The 5,952-nt window shown below is 46.1% G+C and overlaps 1 long non-coding RNA gene across 1 annotated transcript; it reads right to left on the reverse strand.

Moving 5' to 3' along the window:
* Positions 1 to 403: 403 nt before the first annotated feature.
* LOC146183569 (uncharacterized) lies at positions 404 to 3,070 on the reverse strand. The gene is made up of 2 exons (XR_014708776.1): positions 2,799 to 3,070; positions 404 to 1,074 (listed from the first exon to the last, which is right to left on the reverse strand). It is a non-coding gene; the product is annotated as an uncharacterized LOC146183569 (long non-coding RNA).
* Between the last annotated feature and the right edge of the window lie 2,882 nt (positions 3,071 to 5,952).

The following is a 5,952-nucleotide window of genomic DNA, read 5'->3' on the forward strand; positions in this document are numbered from 1 at the left end:
ATCTGCAGTGGTTTGCTTCCACCAGGAACAATGCTGTGAATCTGCTTCATAGCAGTGCTGGTGCTCCTCAAAGTGGCAGTCCTGTACAATGTAGACCAGCTGCCACAAGTAATGCACCGGTACATCAATCAAGTGCGAAGCCCTCACAGCCACATTAGGCACTATTTGCATGTAGCTCCCCGAGAAGAGTTCAATAAGCAGATATTTAACCTTCGTAGCACACCAGCTCAAATTTTGTCACCCTCTGCAAAATGTACCAACTATAAACCACAAAAAGTTGACAAATGCACGAAATGAGTTGTGCTATGAGCAAAAGAAGACCGGGCTTAAAAATAATGCTTCTAGCAATTTGGCAAAGTTACGAGAATGGCAAGCCTTCACAATGAACCACATAACACATTGGTTCCTGGTATTTGGCTTCACTGCATTTTATTGGTGTAGTCTGGAGAATAGGAATTTCCACCAACCCATCTTGATACATCAAGGCAACTGCTGCAGACATACAACAGATCCGAAGGCATGTCGCCTAGCACACATTACAATAGATGCTGTCAAGAGAGTGCAAGAAGTGGCCGATTCCATGCCAAGTTACTTAAGACAATGCCATGTTTCGGACACCATCACATACAAAGAACTTTTGCTCAGATAACCACAGCTGTGTTACCCCCGCAAGGGTCAGGTGTTGTTGTATAAGACAAACTCTTTAATCCATGCCAGGCCTGTTCACATATCAATCTGTTGCTTTAATTCTAAAGGCTAGAGAGGCAAAAAATTGCATTCACACATTTGTGCTTCTCCACCTCCCGCCACTGCAAATCATGCGTCCAAAATCACTCTGAATGCTTTCCAAATAATAACATATCAGCAAATGCAAGGGTGACAATATTCCACAACAAGATTAAATACATTGCAAGCAAGATATTTTAAACTTAACTAGGAGCACGCTCTAAACCAGTAGAAGGAGTGAGAGTGTCCATTTGGTCACACCAGTTACAGCTCACTGCACTATTGAGGTAGCGGCGGAATCCAACTGGTGGAGGAAACTCGTACGTCGGCCCCGAGTATTCCTTGCCTCTGTAAATGTAAATAAATGAGTAATACAGCAATTACATTTAGTTTGCATAAATTCAGCAAACTCACTCACAGTAGAATTTGATTTGAGTAAAGCAAGTGAGAGTGCCTGCCGCAGAAGGAAAAAGGCAGTAACGAGACTGGCAGTCAATGCTAGCACAAATACAAATATTTAGCACACTTGCAAAACACTGAAATAGCAACAGAGAGACTAAGTTAAATCATGTGTGCAGTAAGTGCGGAATATGCTGCGGCTTGCATGGAATTGTAATGAAGAGTGCTTATAGCGGCAACTGCCAAGCTCTTTGACAGGATTACGAGGTACAGTCTTTGTCAAAAGTGTACAGCCCAGGGGGTCTGCTTCTGGGCCAGTTCCTGCAGCTTGTAATGAATTTCCGGTATTCCAACTTTGTTGATGGCAAGATGATTTTTTGTCCTATCCCTTTCAGTGGGAAAGGCCTCAACTAATTCTACATCAGTGCCAATATTCGGCTCAGAAACGGACCCCCGGGCTCTACACTTTTGACACTTTTTTGGCTGTACATGCAATGGTGCCTCACTCTCCTCAACAAAACGTACCACCTCAGGTTAATTATTGCTTTGTTTTCAAATAAGCTGTCAATGGCCTTGACAGCAGCTTGAAGCCAAGCACTGCCCACTATTTATGGAGGCATTGTTTCTGCTATCATTCCCAGTTTTCTCACAGTGATGACGCTGTTGGAGCAGGCAAAAGATATATATTAGGGAACTCTGCGGTAGCGACATGCATCTGAAGTGTTAAATCTATATAAATAATCTCAGCGAGTTCTACCAATGCAGTTATTTTCGTAATAAAAGGGCAGATACTCTCATGGGCAAGAACCTATGATAGCCGAAGAGCCACCCTCATTGCTGCATGCACCGATGTGAGTACTCGACAGTGGAACGAGTGAGCATATAAGCACAATAAATTCGTGCGGGTATACGCCCGTATCTTGTAGCAATTTTATGCTGAGCAGTAGGCTCGTTTCACTCTGGGGCTCATTTCGCACTGGGCCAGTTTACATTTATACTTTCTCTCAGCTAGCCAGCAACTCCCCTTTAGCACTTCGTCGACACTGTAAAGAAGCTGACCTCTTGCACTGCAGCACCACGTATGGGCCGCATAGATAAATACCTTACGACAGTTTTTTGACAGAAGCACGACCGTTTCTATGGGCCCAGCCACTCTATCTGCTGAAGCTGCGAGGAAGGCAATAAAACCTCCTGATCATAAACCAGCGCGTTCACGCTGGCGCACACCAAAATGCCTGCTACTGCCCAAACAAACTAGGCCACAAACGAAGAATCTTGAAAAAAAAAAAAAAAAAAAAAAGCAAATTACAAACTTCCGTGACCCTCGACTCACAAATAGTTTCACATCATCTGTAAGTCGCCGCGTACGTCCCAATACCCCAGTGCACCCCGAAGACAACAGCAACCGGCGACCGATCGGTGCACAGCAGCAGGTATGCAACGGTTGTTTCAAGCGCGAAGAAACAGGATCGACGCCATTATGCAGTCTCCACATGCCTTCGCCCGGAGACTGTCGCGCGATTACGCCGCGTCAGTAATTGTGACTACCGCATAGCTGCACTGCCGTGTAAAAACTCGTTAAAAAAACTGCAAGACTGTAGCAGAACGCCGACAAATGCTTTACCTAGAGCTCGCGGGCATGTACGAAACACCATCATTCGCGTACGACTCACCGTAGTCGGAGGCTGCAGACAGGCCAGGGACAGGACCGAAGGCTACGCTGTTGAATTTAGGGCAACAATCCACAAACTGAATCAGATTTTCACCGAATTTGCATCTATCGGAATGATGCCCCGCAAACTACAACAAGCCGACGCATGAAAAGCGACCTAGGTACCGTTGTCAGGCTCGCAAGGCGCGAGCACCCGTTGCCCGAAAAGCGCGCCAGCTTTTGCTCGGGTGCGGTGGGCCGGTGGCTCGAAACGGGGTAATTGGCATCTGGGTTTGAGGCTTATTTCCAGAAAAAAACAAATACTAAAAGTTGTTTGACGTCACATCCGTCGAGAGAATCAACGCATCCTCCTTTCCACTTTGGTTCTGGGCGCGCATGCGCAGTTCACGGAGCCGGCTCTCTGCAAGTTCAGGTGTACAGATAGGGCCGTGTAATCCCCCCCTTCTCTTCCCCCCTCAACAAGAATCGCCGCGCGCGTTCTCCCGCCAGTGTGTCCGTGCGCTCTCCCTCGAGACCGGCCGTGAGACAACATAAGTAGTCAAGAAACTTGAAAGTAGCAGGGGGGACAGCTTGGGAGAGCACCGGATGCGATATTCGGAGGTCGTGGGTTCGGTTCCCACCATCGTCACGTTGTTTTTTCTTCTACTTTGTGCTTATTTATCTTTCCCCTAAATAGATTGCATTACTAATTTATGTGATTACCGAAGTAGAAATTAAAAAAAAAAAGACAAAGTACAATCCCCAATGCTTTCCTTGACCTCGCCGACTGTTGGCTTCTTTCCTTCATGCTCGTAAGCTTGTATGATATACTTGTCCGGTTGAATCTGAGGGTGGCCACTTTCCCCGGGCGCACGTCCAGCGTCTTTAACGACGCGCGGTGCTCTCATCACTAGCAAAGCCAGTGAGTGTTTTGCCCGTTGGTTTGATTTTCCGCTCGCATTCCGTTTTTGCTTGGCTGTAGGTTACTGGACGCAAAAATGAAAAAAGCGAATCTGGCTGAGCGCATTGTACAAATGTGAGGATTACCGACTTTGGATCGCGCGTCGCAGAGTGAAATGCATGTGCAGATTCTCGCGCGACCCTTGTGGGCTGCACTGAATGAGCAGGGATTGCTTTTGACAGCATGAAGGACAAAAACGAAGAGCGCGACAGCTGGTTTACCACGCATGTCTATTTATGCATCAGTTGTTGCTTCGCGCCTCTTTGGAGACCCCCAGTGAGCGATTCTGAACACCGCGTTGACGATAGCCACATCCTGAACGTGTACAACTCGGCGGCTTGTGAGGGCTCGAACTGAGAAGCAGCGTGTTAGTTGGAACAGATTTGACTCGATATAAGATAAGGACAAAATATTTTGTCAGGACATGAGCTCGTCTTCTTTATTTGGAAAAAATGGCGAATCAGCTGGCATGGATGCTACTTTCATTTCTGGACACATTGGTACTCCAGTCTGTAACATGGTACAGTGTCAGCTGGCCTGACAATGGCCATTGCCATTCGTACAGGTGTGTTATTGTGAGCCTCCATAACATCATGTATATTTAGTGGATTAATATAGACATGCTCATGTTACCTTTGTTAGTGCCATCAGCATGCTTAACCGGAATGCTCGACAGCGTGCCCTGAACTGACACAGACATTGCAAATTGCTGGCCATTGGAGCTGAGACAGGGCCCCAGCTTATTTGTGGTGGCTGGTGATAGCTGGAGTGCAGTTTGACAAGAGTTGTTTTCAACTTTCTAAGGGATTGCGCTCTGTACAAGGGTGCAACAATGCAACTGCATTTTTCTCGTGTCTGCAGCCAAACATGTTAGTTTGCTTACCTAGTCAACCTTACATGCTGTGTTACTGCTGTGCTCCCCCCCCCCCCCCCCTTTTTTTTTGTTTTTTGGCTTCAAAGCTGGTGCTTGAAATAAAGTGTTGGAGAGGAGGAGCAAATTTGGGTTCATTATGTTTATAAGGTTGAATGACAAATACATGTGCTGGCTGCAGTACAGCTGTTTTGAGACCAAACTTTCTAATTCTCAGGTTCATGACTTCATGAGCTTTGATGCTAAACCTGAAATTTGCTCGATCAGTCGCACATCATGTCAGGTTGCTAAGCAAACTTCGTGTTTTCTGTGCGCGCATGTTTGACCATCAGTTCAGTCGTTCAGTCGTGTCCGACTCTTCGTGACCCTATGGACCATGTCACGCCACGCTTTCCGGTCTCTCACTATCTTCCTAACATTACATAACTTCATTTGCAGTGCCTCGAGGATGCCATCTAACCATTGCGTTCGCTGCCTACCCCTTCTACGGCGACCCTCAACCTTTCCCAACATCAAATCTTTGACCATAGATGCAAGCAAAGCACGATGATCAGGGCTCATCAATAGGATGCTTACTTCAACGCTGAACGACATGTCAAACCGCATTTGAGCCATTGTGAGTCACTGCACACATTGTAGAACTCTCAGCCCCAGTGACCAATGCTTTGCAGTGCTGGCATTGGTTGAGGCCACTCTGCCGAGTGTTTGGGTTAAGCATGCTGGCGGCAGTAAATTTTTGGAGGATGCATTGCAGCTAATTCAAGTTGCATACTTGAAGCATGCAGGAAGGGGTAGGCCTGCCTTATGCCCAATGCTAGTTTGTGCACAAGTGATTGGTTCCTGCTTTATTCTGTTGTTGCGTAATGTATAAAAACAAGTTTAGCATAAACAGTGAAAGCACCGGTACCTGGGAAAATATGGACACGCAGTGTGCTAATGCAGCAGACATGATGCAGCAATCTGTGATCACATCATGGGAATAGCTGGGAGAATCCTGAACTCGAGTACTCCTTTAGACTTATTTTCTTCTTGCCGCATACTGGACATTGGAAAATCAGAACCTTGAAACCACTATCTTGTCAGGTTTCAGGTTCACTAAATTTTGTTGTGATGAAAGTGATTTTTATCTACCCACAGCGGTGGGATAGATTGCAAGGCCCTCATGCATGAACATATTTTGGGAAAGAAAAATTGTTCTTTCTGCTTTTAACTTTTTTAAGTAAAGAAAGACCATTCTCCTGAAAACCATTTGCAAAGCACCATTTCTGCTTACTCTCACGTGATCGCCTGCTTTGCTGGTCAGATGCTGATGACATCCTTATGCAGGAAAATCAACATCCGACC

The sequence above is a fragment of the Amblyomma maculatum genome, chromosome 7 (genome assembly GCF_055883805.1).
Source record: "Amblyomma maculatum isolate TAMU_Amacu chromosome 7, ASM5588380v1, whole genome shotgun sequence".
Lineage (NCBI taxonomy): Eukaryota > Metazoa > Arthropoda > Arachnida > Ixodida > Ixodidae > Amblyomma > Amblyomma maculatum.